The sequence below is a fragment of the Triticum aestivum genome, chromosome 7A, assembly GCF_018294505.1.
Source record: "Triticum aestivum cultivar Chinese Spring chromosome 7A, IWGSC CS RefSeq v2.1, whole genome shotgun sequence".
Taxonomy (NCBI): domain Eukaryota; kingdom Viridiplantae; phylum Streptophyta; class Magnoliopsida; order Poales; family Poaceae; genus Triticum; species Triticum aestivum.
This window is the reverse complement of record NC_057812.1, coordinates 462,241,454-462,257,263: the sequence shown is the minus strand read 5'-3', so window position 1 is coordinate 462,257,263 and position 15,810 is coordinate 462,241,454. Positions and strand designations below refer to the sequence as shown.

The window sequence follows — 15,810 nt, the reverse complement described above, 5'->3', positions numbered from 1 at the left end:
GTTTTGAGACAAAAAAACATTTTCAAGTTTCGAAAGAGAGGGATTCTTGGATAACATTACCTTTTGTCTTCTAGTGTATTGCATGTGCATGCGTAGAAGGTCGAAGGAACAGTTTGGTAACTTTTTGTGTACATAGTATGGTAACTTATGTACCATAGATGTGATAACTCATATAGCATAGGCATGGTAATTTTTACTTGGAAAAAAAGTTGTCGGAACATATCAACATTAGATCTAGTTTTGGAGCTCTTATCGTGATGATTTTTTTATGTGAAAACGATTTTTCAATCAGAGCGACAGTTTGAACTGTAAAACATTTTAAACTTTTAAATATAAGAGAGTTTAGGGTGGACTGTAATTAAGCATTTTAATAAGCTCGTGAAAGTCACAGAATCAATAATCATCACGCATGTGAAGAAGGACTGCATGCGCTTGCGCTAGACACACTACGGCCTGAATCGTTCTAACGATCAGAATGTAGTATAGTCAATAATATAGCGTGCGGATCTAACGATCAGAATATAGTATAGTCAATAATATAGCGTGCGGATCTATTGCAGAATTACTGCCGGCAGAAATTTAGCACTATCGTAAATTCAATCACCGATACGTGCACGCAAGCCAGCTTCTTTCCACAGCGGGGAAGAGCTATGCGGACACGATACCAAAGAAGAGGGATGAGAGCAACTCCAAAGTGCCGACCTATTTCGTCCGCCTACATTCGTTTAGGTCGATGTGGATAAAAGTGACGGCTTAACGTGCCGATCCAAACCCAAATCACGTTTGCGTTGACGTATTTGCGGCCCAAATTTGTGCTCCAAATGCGTCGGCGCGGACGTCGAACGGATGCTTCGCACGCCTTTCCGCTGTCCGTCGCGTCCCCATATGGCGACCGTCCAACTATCCGCTGCCCACGCGGTCAGTTTAATTTATGACGACGGGCCCACGCGTCAGCGATGGCGCTCGTCTTTTTTTAAGCCGATCGTGCGGCGGGGCTGTCCTCATCCAAACTCGCCGTCCACATCTGCCATCCTTTGCTCCCTCGTCGCCGGCAAACTTTAGCCACCACAACCACAGCAGAGATGGGCCTTTTCTCCGGCGCCAGCGGCAGCAAGGCCAAGGGCAAGTCCCCCGCCTCCGCCGGCGCCGGCGCCTCGCCGACAAAGGCAGCGCGTGAACATGTCAGTGCACCAGGCGGAGTGGCACTGGCAGCACCGCCAGCCTCTGCTGTATCCCGACGTGAAGCTGCCGCGCGACTGGCATCTGGATCCAGATAGGATCCCAGTGCCGGCGGCGCCGCGGTCGGCACGTGCTCACGCGGAGGAGGTGCAGCGCCGGCGGGCGATGCTGACGCCGGAGCAGCGCGTGAGGCCGCCTACACAACCGACTCGCCCAACTAGGCGAGGTGGTGGGCGAGGTGGTTCGCCTTCGAGCACGAGGAGGCGAGGCGACGGGGCGTGCGCTAGGTCGACCGGAGGTCGCCGCCACCGGCGCTCGTCGTCCGCGAGGAGGACCAGGCGGCGGAGGACGCCTACCAGGCGGCACTTGCGGCCGTCAACCGGGAGCGCGAGGAGGACGAGCGGCACAGGGCGGAGGCGGAAGGAGATGCTCGGTACGAGGCGGCAATAGCGCAGGCCCTTGCCCTCTCCGTGGCGGGGACAGCATAGTGCCGCCGGTGGCCCCGCCGTCCCCCATCAAGCCGGAGGCGGAGCCCGAGCCGTCCCCCATCGAGCGCTACTCCTGGACGGGAGTAGTGCGCGAATGGGTACGCGCGCCGCCAGTCTGGATAGGAGCGACGCGGGCGCAGGAGCAGGCGTACCTCGGGCACTGACGCAGCATCAGGGTGGCTGAGGAGCGCTGCGACGGCGAGTACCTCGAGATGCTCGAGCGAGACTTCGAGGAGAAGCAGCGCGAGGCCGCGGCTGCACAGACGGCCGCACAACCCCCCGCGCCGGCACTGCCTGCGCCGGCATAGCCCGACATGACGGTGCTCTGGAACACGACGTTCGCCTGAGCCGGGCCGGCACCGACGCTTATTGACCTCACGGACCCCGAGGATGACGACGATGTCTGGGGCAGCGTGCCACCTCGTAATTTAGGCTGTTTTCTTTTTTAAAAATGCAAACATGGACGCGTGGACTCTCGCCGGCCTTCGTGGCCGGCTTTAATGTTTAATTAATATAGTTTTTCTTTTTTTAATATGCATGCGTTCATTTTTTTTAACGGCGTCAAAATAGATTTTAGGCCAGCATTGAACGCACGCGCCGACCCAAATGCATAAACGGGTATCTGTCTCCGTCTGATCGTCTGATCGACTCAAATGAACAAAAACAGATTAAATCACCGTCCATTTGAATCAGTCCGTTGGAGTTGCTCTAACACCGTATCAAAGTCATAGTACGCGCCCTTGTCTCTTGGATTCTCTGACTGAAGCCTTGTTCCCGTGAAGCGTGACGAATGCATGCACGCGAGCTACTACTCCTACTGGGCTTTATAGCCACTGCTGCTGCACAACTTTCCGCTGCACGCAACGCACGCTAGCCCGTGTCAGTCAGTTTTGACCACTTGACCTTGACCTCCCATTTCCGTTCTTGTCTTCTCTCTCTCTCTCTCACGCGCTTGGTCACGTGACCTACAGTTTCATGCTACACAGCACTCCTTGCAGTCAGTCAGTCACAGACCAAGCCCATTTCCTGCTCCGCGCTTGGAAGCAAGACACAGGGAAACGGAGTTATAAAGAAGGTGACAAGCGACGGGTTCCCAGCAGTGGCGGAGCTAGCATTTGAGACCAGGGTGGTCCGTCCCAATATAACATGTGAACGTTCTAACTAATTATCAATATCAAAAAGAAATATATCGATATGGTTTTATGAACACACTAAAATTCTCAATAAATCTGAGCTTTTCATAAAGAAGCCTACATAGTAAATACTACATGGACCATAGTACATACCTTGAGAACTTCAAAAAGACTGTTTATGGCCCATGCTTTTGCTCTATGGTCACATTCGTCATAGAAACTGTTGGTTCATGAGTTTGCTCTTCAATCACAACCGGCATACGCACCAGTTCTCCGGTTTGCTCTTCGGCAACATGCGGCACATTCCCTGCCTTCTTCTTCTTCCCTGTATTAATAGCTTCTCTCTGGAAAAGAGAAACAATGTCTCTGGTCCTATTCATTCTTCAATAATTCTGTAATAAAAATTCCTTTCTATCAATACACAATAAACAAGTAAATTGAGGCATTATGTGTAAACTGAAAGTAATGGAGGCAGAAATGATAGTTGGCTTCATTCAAGACAGCTATAATGAAATAATTGAGGCAAAATTCAAGACTGAATTAAGCAAAGTCCTTAAAGTCATTATGTATGTGTTCATCGGTTCATGTAAAAAAGCAAACCCCAAGTCTGAAATTGAGGCATTTGGGTACCTCAAATCAGTCAGGGGTTTGCCTGCCACCGTGGTGGGGATTTGCAGGGGGCGGCCGGGCCGGCGGGACGCCGGGACAGCAGGGGCGCGGCTAGACCGGGAGCCGGGAGGGCGGCCGGGCGGGAAGCAGGAAAAAGGCGGGAGCCTCCTGGGCGGCTGAACTCCGGGCTCCGGCTGGTGACCGGCGAAGCCGCGAGGAACGGCGATGCCGGGACGGCGAGGCGGCTGGCCGGCTGGGTGTCTAGGTCGGGCAGAGCCATAGAGGAGTTGATATACGAGGGGGGCGAGACGAGGGTTCTGCTCGTGCTTGGACAGGCCGTGATGCGTTCGTCCTGGATAAGCTACTGGGCTGTTTTTTTCCCTCTGGCCCAATTAGAGATATAGGTATATAACCAGATTACAAATCACAGGGTGGGCCGCGGCCCACCCTGGCCACCCTGTACATCCGCCAATGGTTCCCAGGACATGAGAAGCAACATCACCGCGATTAGTTTTTCATAATGGTATTGCCGCAGTTTTGCCACTTCAAGTCCCGGGTAAGGTACGGAGTATGCTGCTATAATACTATAGTTGTCGGAGTAAATACTCATGGATAGCTTAGCCGGCTTTCCCTGACCCTTCTGAAAAAGTTACGAGCCGCCCGGCTCTCAAGAATTCAAGACATGGGGCTGCCTTCCCCTAGCTGGCTGCAACCCAGGCCGGTTTTCGGAAGGCGGTCCAACTTTAGCCCTCATGAGAAGGCCGACTCCAAGAAGCCGGCCATGAGAAGGCCGATTCCAAGAAGCCGGCCATGAGAAGGCCGACTCCCAGAAGCCGCCTCCCTATAAAGCGGTCAAGACCGTACCCACAAAGTTTGCACCCACCTAACGGCGGTGCGACGGGGCGTGGCTACAGTAAAGCCTGCCACCCCCGAATCCCGGAGCACGCCTGGCATGGTGCGTTGTACGGGCTAGGCACGACCCGCCCGGCGCGGCACTGTTGCCATGTTGACCCTGGCATCACCCACGACGGACCGCCAGCGTGGCCCACAGACGGTGGGCCCCTTTGAGCAGAGAGACGCCCGAAGGCGGCCACGCCTCCAACTAGTCGGCCCAAGACAGAGCCGGCTCCCCGCAGCCGGCTTACCGCCTTCCTCGAAGAGGACGCCCCATTAAGGAGACAAGACGCGGTAAGGCTACAACGATCGCCTAACAGGCGGCGGTACTGTAGCCGCGCTTACCACGCTGAAGCTCACGTCAACAAGATGGAGCCAAAGTAACCAGCCGCCGATCAGGCCCTGGACAGTGGGGCCTGCCTGTCGACCAAGGGGCCGGCAGCCGGCGGGACCCACCAGTCGGCGGGCCCCAGCAGCCCGCGCAGAAGCCGGCGAGCGCAGTCACAGACGGCTGGGCCCCGTGCCCAGTCGGATTACCATTGTACCCCCGGGGGTAGGCCTATATAAACCCCCCGGAGCACCCATGCAAAGGGTTGGACCCCTTACTAGTCCTAGACACCCCACAAGGAGAAGAAGCAGGCTTGTCGTGCCCTTCTTCCTCCTCCCACCAAACAGCTCAAGGAGCGTTGTATTGCTACTCGATTCATCTAGTGAACATGCGAAGATCCCGCAGAGCAGCAGTAGGGGTGTTATCTCCACGAAGAGTCCCGAAGCTGGGTAAGATCCGCCGGCGTGCATGTCTTTGCCTTATCCCATTTCCAGGCACCGACGATGTCTTACTGGCTCCCACAATGATAAGCCACCCGTTGGCATATGTCGCACCTACCACCCGACATTTGGCGCCCACCGTGGGGCCAGGTGCACCGTCGTCCGGAGACCTGTTCTGGACGGGAACCTTATTCCTTCCCCGCGAGCGTAGCCAGCCCGGCACGCCCGATGGCGCTTGCCACGACGCGCTGCAAGGCGTCACCAGCATCTGCGCGGCAAGCGGCCTCGCCGATCTCCTCGACGAAACTCTCACCTCTGACGAGCTCGCCTCTGATGCGGGCACCGACCACCTCGCCAACCTTCTCGGCCGGCTCCATGTCTCCAGCGAGCCCGCTGCGGACCTGGAGTCGGTTGGCTCCACCGACCCGATGCATGTCGACTCCGACACGGCCTCCTACGACACCTTCCCCACCAACGTCGTGATCTACAACGACCCGCTTCCTCGTGCCGACGGCTGCGATGCTGTCACCGCCGAAGTGATGGTTGTCGGCCACGGTGGCCTGGCCGACGAGAGCGCCCACGACGCCTCGCGCGCGGCGGCCCACGACTTGTCCGCTCCCCCCCCCCTGGCTAATGCCGACGACGAAGCACTGGAAGCACGCCGCCTCGCCCTCCTCGCAGAGGGCCGGAGGCTGGCCTCCGTAAGACGCCTCACTGAGGCCTACCAGCGCGAAGCTGACCGCGCCGCCTTCGGCACGCCGGCCCCGGGCGGGCCAAGCTGGACCGGCCTTGTCAAGCAACGCGGCGCCATCATCGCCGACACGCTGGGAGTCGACCGCCCGGTCTATGCCACTTCGCTCGAGAACTTGCGTGCCGCCCAGGCGGCTGTAGACGAGTTGGATGGCTTGGAGGCCGAAGACCTCCCCCACATGACCCGGCGCATCCAGCAATTGATTGACGCAGCCACGCAGTGACACGAAGCCGACGCCCGCGCGGAAAGCCCTCCCCCGCGCCGAGAGCACGGCGCGACGTCCCGGACGCCGACTACGAGCAATACCCGCGCGCGACGCCAGAAGGAGCCGGCTGCCAGCCGCAGCCGGACCCGGATCTCCATCGAGCGAGACGCGGACGGTCATCCCCGAGCCATGGAATGGCGGGGCGACCCGCCTCCACCTCCGCCCCGTGGAGAGAGATATCCCTCCTCGTCGCCAGTGGCGCACCCGACTCTCAGCGGCCGGCTAGGCCGCCGTGAAGGAATCGGCGAGAACGACGCCCGCCATCAGATCGACCGCCTGGCGCGATCCCTGGCATTGGAAGAAGAAGACGATGTCGGCCCGCCTTGTTTCGGCCCCCGCATCCGCGACGATCCCTTTCCCAAAGGGTTCTCGCTCCTAAGAGACACGCCCAAGTACAACGGCTCCGTGAAGCCGGAAGATTGGTTGATCGACTACTCCACGGCGGTTAGCATAGCCAACGGTAACCGGTGCGTCGCCGTAAAGTACGTGCCCCTCATGCTGCAAGGCACGGCGCAGACCTGGCTCAACAGCCTCAAGCCGCGTAGCATCAACAGCTGGCTAGACTTCACAGAAGCCTTCATCCGCAACTTCACCAGCACCTACAAGCGGGCTCCCAAGCCCAGACAGCTCTCCTTGTGCGTACAAGGCCCCGCCGAGTCCACTCGCGATTACCTCACGCGTTGGGCCGAGCTCCGCAACTCCTGTGAAGGGGTGCACGAGGTGCAAGCCATAGAATACTTCACGGTCGGATGCCGAGAAGGCACCCTCCTCAAGCACAAGCTCCTCTGCGACGAGCCGGCCACCCTCGACAAGCTTCTCGACATAGCGGACAAGTACGCCACCGCCGACTCCTCGATGAAGACCGAGCTTCGAGTAGACGCGTCCAGAAAGGTACTCAACCCGGCGCCCAAGACGCCGGCTGAGGACTCCGGCCGACTCCCTCACTCGAACGACCACAAGCGCAAGGGCCCCGCGCCGCCTCCCGCCAGCGGCAGGTGGCAACAGTCGAAGACGCGCCGCCTGAAGAGCGACCGGTGCCCAAGAAGCCCAAGGGCGGCAGGCCGGCTTGGCAGCCCGCTTTCTCCTACGAGCAAACTCTCGACACCCCTTGCAAGTTCCACAGTGGCGCGAAGCCGTCCAACCACACGACCCGGAAGTGCCATTGGCTCACCCGAATCTCTAAGGGCGAAGGGCTTGTGCCGCCTCCGCCTGCCGGCCCGCCGCCTCCGCCTCCGCCGCCTCCGGCCGCTCGGCCCGCAGTCGGAGCCGTGCATGACGAGTTCCCTGACGAGCAAGCAACCTACATCGTCTTTACAAGCTAGCCCAAAGACCGGCGCAGCAAATGCCAAGAGCGCTAGGAAGTTAGCGTGGTCGCTGCCAACCCCACCGGACACATGCATTGGTCAGAAAAGCCCATCAGTTGGAGCCGGGCCAACCATCCAGAGGTGATGCCGTCTCCCGGCTCTTATGCCTTGGTCCTGGAAGCCACCCTTGCAACGGACAGACGCGCCGCCCGCTTCTCCCGTGTGTTGATAGACGGCAGGAGCAGCATCAACATCCTGTACCGTGACACCCTGGAAAAGCTAGATGTCAAGACGAAGCAGCTCGTGCCTACTCGGACGGTATTCCATGGCATCGTACCCGGCCTGTCCTGCGCCCCCATTGGCAAGATCAAGGTTGATGTGCTTTTTGGGGACAAGGAGCATTTCCGTCGGGAAGCGATTTGGTTTGAAGTGGTGGACCTGGAGAGCCCTTACCATGCATTGCTTGGCCGACCTGCCTTGGCCAAATTCATGGCAGTTCCCCACTATGCATACCTCAAGATGAAGATACCAAGCACCAAAGGCGTCATCACCGTAGTCGGCGATTACAAGAAGTCCTCTGAGTGCGCAGCAGCCAGCAGCCGGCTAGCCGAGTCCCTTGTAATAGCCGAAGAGAAGAAGATGTTGGACCGAGTCGTGGCCATAGCCGGCAAACAGTCGGCCGTGTCCCCCGACCCCAAGGAGCATGACGCTCAAGGATCTTTCCAGCCGGCCAAGGAGACGAAGAAGATACCTCTTGACCCCGAGCATCCAGAGAGGTTTGCCGTCATCGGGGAAAACCTGAACAGCAAATAAGAAGGCGAGCTTGCCGATTTCCTCTGTGAGAATCGTGACATCTTTGCATGGTCCCCCAAGGACATGTCGGGTGTTCCGAGGAAATTCGCCGAGCACAAACTACACATTCGAGAAGACGCAAAGCCAGTCAGACAACCCCTTCGCCGATTGTCGGAGGAGAAGCGCAGGATTGTAGGGGAGGAGATAGCCCGGCTCTTGGCGGCCGGCTTCATCATGGAAGTTTTCTTTCCGGAGTGGCTCGCCAACCCGGTCCTTGTGCTAAAGAAGAACAACAAGTGGCACATGTGTATAGACTACACGAGCCTCAACAAGGCCTACCCCAAAGATCCTTTTGCTCTGCCAAGGATTGACCAAGTGATAGACTCCACAGCCGGATGCGAGCTGTTGAGTTTTTTGGATGCTTACTCCGGATATCATCAGATAAAGCTAGACCCGGACGACCGCCTGAAGACCGCCTTCATCACGCCATTTGGAGCCTTCTGCTACCTGACTATGACATTCGGCTTGAGAAATGCCGGTGCCACTTTTCAGCGTTGCATGCAGAAGTGCCTCCTCAAGCAACTCGGCAAAAATGCTCACGTATACGTGGACGACTTCGTGGTGAAGACGGAGAAGCGCGGCACCTTGCTGGGAGACCTCAAGGAAACGTTTGAGAACTTACGCCGGTTCCAAATCAAGCTCAACCCCGAGAAATGCATGTTCGGAGTGCCAGCCGGCCAGCTCCTAGGCTTCCTGGTCTCCGAACGCGGCATCGAATGCAACCCGGTGAAGATCAAGGCCATCGAGAGAATGGCGATCCCCACCAAGCTTCGAGACATTCAGAAGTTCACCGGGTGCTTAGCCTCCTTGAACCGCTTCATCAGCCGGCTCGGAGAGAAAGCTCTCCCTCTCTACCGCCTCATGAAGAAGAGCACTCACTTCGAGTGGAACAACCAGGCCGACCAAGCTTTTCACGAGCTGAAGAAGATGATGGCCACGCCGCTTGTCCTCGCGGTGCCGACTGAGAAAGAGCCCATGCTCCTCTACATCGCTGCAACCAGCCGGGTGGTCAGCACCGTCATCGTAGTCCAGCGCCCAGAAGAAGGCCGAGCCCAGCCGGTCCAGAGGCCGGTGTATTATTTGAGCGAGGTGCTGTCCGCTTCAAAGCAGAACTACCCGCACTACCAAAAGATGTGTTATGGCGTGTACTTCACCGCCAAGAAGCTGAAGCCCTACTTTCAAGAGCATCCTGTCACGGTCGTATGCACTGCCCCGCTAGCCGAGATCATAGGCAGCCGGGACGCATCCGGCAGGGTGGCGAAATGGGCCATCGAGCTGGCCCCGTACACGATCTTCTACCAGCCCCGCACTGCCATCAAGTCCGAAGCACTGGCCGACTTCCTCGTCGACTGGGCCGAGACCCAGTACCTGCCGCCGGCTCCCGACTCCACCCATTGGCGCATGCACTTCGACGGGTCCAAGATGCGCAACGGCTTGGGAGCCGGCGTCGTCCTTACCTCTCCGAAAGGTGACAAGCTCAGATACACGCTACAGATCCACTTTGCCGCCTCCAACAATGTGGCCGAGTACGAGGCGCTCATACATGGGATCCGGCTTGCCAAAGAACTTGGCATTCGCCGGATCTTATGTTATGGCGACTTGGACCTGGTAGTCCAGCAATCATCCGGCGACTAGGACGCCAAGGACGCGAATATGGCGAGCTACCGCTTCCTGGTCCAACAACTCAACGGATACTTTGAAGGATGCGAGTTCCTCCATGTACCGCGAGCCGACAACGAGCCAGCCGATGCCCTGGCTCGAATAAGCTCCACTCGGCAAGCAATTCCAGCCGGCGTCGCTCTTCAACGCCTCCTCAAGCCGTCTATCAAGCCGTCTCCAGAGTCCGATTCCATCCTCGTGCCGCCTGACCCCGATGCGGCCGAGTCCGGCTCGAAGAACCAAGTAGGCGACCCCAAGACCCCCGTAACCGGCCGGGCGACCCCGGCAGCCGGCTCGGGGACTTCAGCAGCCAGCTCGGGGACCGCCGCACCCGGCTCGGGGACTGTGATAGCCGGCCCGGGGACTGCACCAACACAACAGCCGGCGGCCGACTCCAGCACCTCACCGCCCAGCCCGCCCACCCTGGTGGCAGTAGCCACATTGGCAGCAGAAGAAGTCGCGGCTCCATCATGGGCTCAGTCCATCCTCAACTTCCTAGTAAACCAAGACCTGCCGGCTAACGAAACAGAAGCAAGACAAGTCCAACGTCGAGCCGGAGCATACACGGTCGTCAACAGAGAGCTCGTCAAGTGCAGTGTCACTGGAGTCCTCCAACGGTGCGTCGAGCAAGAGAAAGGCATTGCAATCCTCAGAGACATTCACCAAGGAGAATGCGGCCATCATGCGGCCTCAAGATCACTTGTCGTCAAAGCCTTCCGCCATGGTTTCTTCTGGCCGACTGCTTTGGATGATGCCAAAGAATTAGTTAAACATTGCAAGGGGTGCCAACTCTTCAGCTCCAAGCAACACATGCCGGCCTTGGCACTCAAGACCATTCCCCTCACTTGGCCCTTTGCCATTTGGGGACTGGACATGGTGGGCCCATTCAAGACGGCGCGCGGCGGCATGACGCATTTGCTCGTCGCCGTGGACAAATTCACCAAGTGGATTGAGGCAAAGCCGATCAAGAAGCTGAATGGGCTGACTGCTGTGACATTCATTGCAGACATAACAGCACGGTACGGCGTGCCACACAGCATCATCACCGACAATGGCACGAATTTTGCCAAAGGAGCCTTGGCACGTTTCTGCGCAGCCCAAGGTATCCGGCTGGACTTAGCATCCCTCGCCCACCCGTAGTCAAACGGCCAGGTCGCGCGAGCCAACGGCCTCATCCTCTCCGGCATCAAGCCCCGACTGGTTGTACCTCTGGAGCGCTCAGCCGGCTGTTGGCTTGACGAGCTACCGGCTGTCCTCTGGAGTCTGCGCACTACACCAAACAAGTCAACCGGCTTCACCCCTTTCTTCCTTGTGTATGGTGCCGAGGCGGTCATCCCAACTGGCATCGAATTTGACTCGCCTCGAGTAACCATGTACACGGAAGCGGAGGCCAAGGAAGCACGAGAAGACGGTGTCGACCTGCTGGAAGAAAGCCGGCTGTTAGCCATCAGCCGGTTTGCCATCTACCAGCAGGGTTTGCGCTGTTACCACAGCCGGAAGGTCAAGCCAAGATCCTTCCAAGAGGGCGATCTTGTGCTCCGACTGATCCAGCGAACAGCCGGCCAGCACAAGCTCTCAGCCCCTTGGGAGGGCCCCTTCGTCATCAGCAGAGCTCTAGGCAACGACTCCTACTACCTGATCGATGCACAGAAGCCGAAGGCACGCATGAGAGACGACTCCGGCAAGGAGTCGGAACGGCCATGGAACGCCAACCTCCTTCGAAGATTTTATAGTTGAAAGGCAGTATGTATCACGCTAACTTTTGTATTAAGTACAAGACAATAGGCCCCCCTGAGGAGGGCTCGGGGACTGCCATCCCTTATTTATGAATGAAAAGTATCATGCTTATGACCTTGTCGTATCATTTACTTATTCCGTCCGGCACCGAGTTCGACTAGTCGGCTCGGGGACTGGCCAACTAGAGTTATGTTAGAAGTCCTACCCGCAGTCAGACAAGTAGTGTGCCGGCTCTCAAGCCTTCTCTTGCCAAAAGTCGCAGTTCGAAGAACCGGCTGTCCGGCTGGCAAGAGTTAAAGGTAGGAACAGGCGCCCACACGAAAAACGGCTAGGGACTAACGGACTAATATAACAAAAGTCGGTTTTTCTCACACCGCCGACTGGCTACCAGAGTAGCCGGCCGGCCGGTTTCCATTCACTTTACTTTAATCCAAGAAAGCTCAAGTACTTGCCTCCCCAAAGAGGGAAGGCGGCAAAGGAAAAAGCCTAAGGATAAAAAGCATACGCGAATGGAAACCAAACATGCACATGATAATATTTACATAAAAAGACCTCCAAGAGGCCAGCATTCAACATAGTTTGGATACACCCCCAGTGGGTGGAACTGCGAAAACTTAACAAAGATTGTTCAAAGACAACAAAGCAGGAAAGATAAAGACGGCAGGTCAAGCTGGCGGAGCGGCCGACGAGCCAGACTGGTTGGCGGAGATGGTCGTGCCGGCTGAAGGAGCGGCCGGCTGACGAACTTCGGCTTGGTCGCCGCCTCCCGCAGATGGCGCGCTTCCACGCGCCTCGTTGCTGGAGGCACGGTCGGCCTGAGGTCGGCTGGTTGTTCCACTAGCCGGCTCGACGTCTTCGCCATCCTCGTCTTCGTCTTCTTCGCCCTCGTCGCTGGAGGCAATCTCCTCCGCCGAGTCCTCGCCCACCACCGGGTTCAGCCCGAACCACTCCTCCGGCTGAGCGACACCGTCATCATCGATTTCGGGTGCGAAAACGCTGATGTCGGTGCACTCGGCGATCGTCGAAGCTCGCTGGGCGATAGCCGGCCTCACCTCCTCCAGCTCCGTGTCGGCCTCCATCCGCCAAGTGCGCAACTGGTCTAGGCTCAGCCCCGGGTACCAAGCCCGAACGAATTCCAACGCCCGCCCGGCTCCAAGGCGGGCCGCTGACGCTTTCCAAGCCTCGAAGCGACCAACTGCGACTTCCAGCCAGTCGGCAGTTCGGCTTGGGGTGCGGGGGATCGTCTCGCCGGGCCAGAGGGCGGCCAACACTTGCGCCCCGGCACGTTGGAGCCGGCGAAGCATCCGATGAGCCGGCTGCAACCGTGCCTGGACAGCCAGGAGCTGCTCCTTAAGGGTTCGGTTTGCATCCGGCGCAATGTCGGCCCCCGCTTGACGGCGCGCCTCGCGATGGGCCTCAATGCTTTGGGCGGCGAAGGCGGAGTAGCCCGGGAAGTAATCTGCAAGAAACAACAAGCAACAGCTCAAGATAAGTCAAAAAACCCAGGCGGCAAGGGGCAGGAGAAGGGCTAAGAAGGCAACTTACCGTCGATCAAGTCCTCGATCCGACCGAAGCCTTCGTCCAGGGCTCGCCGGGTCTCAGACCAGCTCGCCGCCTCGGTCTCATACTCCGCCTTCAAGGCGGCTTCGCTTTCCTGCGCCGCCTGCAGGGCCGCTTTGTGGCTCTCCTCTTGGTCGGCCAGCTTCTTGGCTAGGCGATCCCGTTCCTGGACCAAGGCGGCGCACTCGGGCTCCTTGGTATGAAGGGCGGCCTTCGCCTCGCCGAGCTCCTTCCTCAAGTCGGCGTTGGCCCCTGAAGACAAAGAAAAACCAATAAGAAAAGAATCGTCAAGAAAAATCTGTCCCGACTGCGCAGCAGTCGGCCCGAATCTCGGGGACTACACCCAGTGGATGCGCTGACGCGCCCCCACAGGAGACAGACAAAATTGAGTACTTACTTCGGCTGTCGGCCAGGTCGTCGGTCCGCCGGCTCAACTCCCGAGCCTGGGAGTCGAAGGCGGCAGCACAAAGTTTGTGGTATTCCTGAAAGTTTAGAAAAAAAAGCAAAGTAAGGTGGCCGTCAAGAAAGATCTGACCCGACTGCGCAGCAGTCGGCCCGAATCTCGGGGACTACACCCAGTGGATGCGCTGACGCGCCCCCACGGAAGAAATTAAGAAAGCAAAGCAGCCAAGAACGAAGGACTCACCCGGATAGTGGCTCGCATTGACAAGAACTCTTGGTTGAGCTGTTGCAGCAGGGCGGCCTGAGCTTGTAGCCGGCTCCGGATCCCTTGAGCCGCCGCATCCAGCTCGCCAATCCCCCCGCTGGGAGTCCACTCGGACATGGCGGTGCTGGCCGCCTCCAGATCTTCCGCCGGCTGGCCTGCGCCCGCAACTTGGCGCAACTCCGGCGGAGCGGCACCTCCCCCTGCGCGCCGGCTCGCCGCCGGCTGCACCTCGAGGCCGGCTCTGTTCTCCGGCTCACCTCCGGCCGGCCCCTCTGGCACCGCTGACGGTTGGCCGCCTTGGCCCGCTCCGGTTGGCGCCGCTGGCGGCGCTCTCCCCGCAAAGGCCACGGGGTCCTCCCCCCTCTCCAACAGTGGCGGGTCTTGGACGATCTCCTCCGCCAAGGGCAATGGGGTGTCGGGGGCTACAGCTCGGAGAGGAATGGCGACCAGCGGAGGCTGGTTGCGCAAGCTTTCCGCCTCCGTCTCCGCGGTAGCCGCCTCCGTCTGGGCCTTGGCCGCCGCGTCGGCCTGCTCCCTCGCCGCCTGGGCGGCCGCCTTCTCCGCCGCCTCGCACTCCTCTCGCGCTTCGTGGGCGTTCCGCTCTGTGGCCTCCAGCCGGCGGGAGCTCGAAGACCCTCCAGCCGGCCCCACGACGGAGCCGCCCGGACCCCGCTCAAGGGAAAGCGGCGCCCTGTCCGACAAGCGAGAAAAAGCTAAGAAGAATATTCGAAGAGAAAGAGAATGATGACAAGCATGCGGCAAGGCAATCGAAGACTTACGCTGAGACCGCCGTAGGCTGCTTCACCGCCTTGCGGAAGCGGGCCGCTTTCGCAGCCGCCTCATCTCGCTTGGTCGCCGCGGCGGAGGCTTTGGACTTCTTCGGCCGACCGCCGAAGAGGCCTGAAGCGGCCCGGCGCTTCTGTGCGCCACCGCCGGCAGTCGGCGCGGTAGACGAGCCCGCGCCCTGATGGTCGGCCGCCGGCTGGCGACGCGGAGCGACTTCGGCTTCGAAATCGTCCGGCCAGTCCTCAAAGCTCGCGATGAACCTTGAGCCTCCGGGCTCGGCGCTGTCCCCCACCACGGTGTCTTCCATGGCGGCTGCCCCCAAGTCCGGGTCGTCAACGTCGTCCACCGTGCGGTCGGGGGCATACTGGCGTTCAATCCCCGCCACCCCGGCCGGCGGCGCAAGAAGAGGGTTCTTCTCAAAAGAACCGACTGGTCAGAAGCCGGCCGTCATGGAGCCGGCCGACGACAAAAAGAAGATAGAGAGAGAAGCTTACCACGGGCGGAGGATTGGCGCGGGAATACGACACCTTGCCGTATTGCCAGTCCCCGGCGAGCTTGCAGTTGGCGATGTAGTTAACCATGAGCGCCACCTCCGCGTGGGGCATTTCCCATGTGCTCAAACGGCTTGGGTCGAAGCGGCCGCTCATCTGACACATCATATGGGGCCGGCCTTGGAGAGGAAGGATCCGGCGCTCCACGAAGGCGGTCACCAAGTCGGCCCCGCGCAAGCCTTCCGACTGAATCAACACCCGAAGCCGGGAGATGGCGGCGTTCCCGGCCGGAGACAATGACCGGGACCGAAAGCTCCACGAGGGCTGCCTCCCAGCCGGCGGGCCGGCTACGTAAGCCGGCAGGTTGATGTAGTCTCCTTGCTCGGCGACGTTCTTCACATAGAAATAAGATCTTTGACAAACCTTCACCGACTGGATCAGGGGGATGGGCGGGAACGGGTTGTTCTCGCTCGCCCTCCTCATGGCGATGAAGGCTCCGCAGGGGGCGGGCACACCGGCGACGACCGTGCCGAGCTTGCTCTGAAAGAACTCTCCCCAGAGCTCCAGCGTGGGGAGCAGCCCCAAGAAGCCTTCGCAGAGGGAGACGAAGGCCGACAGCAGCATCACCGCATTGGGCGTAAGGTGATGCGGCTGGAGGTTGTAGAAC

The 15,810-nt window shown here is 59.0% G+C and overlaps 1 long non-coding RNA gene across 1 annotated transcript; it reads right to left on the bottom strand.

The window, feature by feature from the left end:
• Positions 1-2,794: 2,794 nt before the first annotated feature.
• Positions 2,795-3,719, bottom strand: LOC123152576 (uncharacterized). The gene is made up of 2 exons (XR_006476241.1): positions 3,431-3,719; positions 2,795-3,192 (listed from the first exon to the last, which is right to left on the bottom strand). It is a non-coding gene; the product is annotated as an uncharacterized lncRNA (long non-coding RNA).
• Positions 3,720-15,810: the final 12,091 nt, after the last annotated feature.